Below are 415 nucleotides of genomic sequence, written 5' to 3'. Positions count from 1 at the left end.
GAGAGAGAGAGACAGAAACATCAGTGACGAGAGAGAATCATGGATCGGCTGCCTCCTGCACGACCCACACTGGGGATCGAGCCCACAATCCGGGCACGTGCCCTGACCGGGAATCGAACCCTGACCTTCTGGTCCATAGGTCGATGCTCAACCACTGAGCCACGCCGGCCGGGCATCAAATACCCCCTATTTGATCTCAGGGCTTACTCCCTGGAAACCATTCTTTACAAAGAGGGTGTGAACTGCCCAGCCTGTGTGGCTCAGTGGTTAAGCGGCCAGGGCACAAGCCCAGGTTGCACTGTGGCTCGATCCCCAGTAGGAGGCGTGCAGGAGGCAGCCGATCCATGATTCTCTCTCTCATTGATGTTTCTCTCTCTCTCTCCCTCTCCCTTCATCTCTGAAATCAATAAAAATA

General features: G+C 54.9%; 1 protein-coding gene across 1 annotated transcript in view; it reads right to left on the bottom strand.

The window, feature by feature from the left end:
• The window catches only part of PCSK6 (proprotein convertase subtilisin/kexin type 6), a 52,255-nt gene that overhangs the window by 27,792 nt on the left and 24,048 nt on the right, over window positions 1-415 (bottom strand). The gene's annotated exons all lie outside the window — the stretch shown is intronic.

Source organism: Myotis brandtii, unplaced genomic scaffold (assembly GCF_000412655.1).
Source record: "Myotis brandtii unplaced genomic scaffold, ASM41265v1 scaffold329, whole genome shotgun sequence".
In the NCBI taxonomy this organism is placed as follows: Eukaryota; Metazoa; Chordata; class Mammalia; order Chiroptera; family Vespertilionidae; genus Myotis; species Myotis brandtii.
Note: the sequence above shows the minus strand (reverse complement) of the source record. Positions and strands in the feature narration are given on the sequence as shown.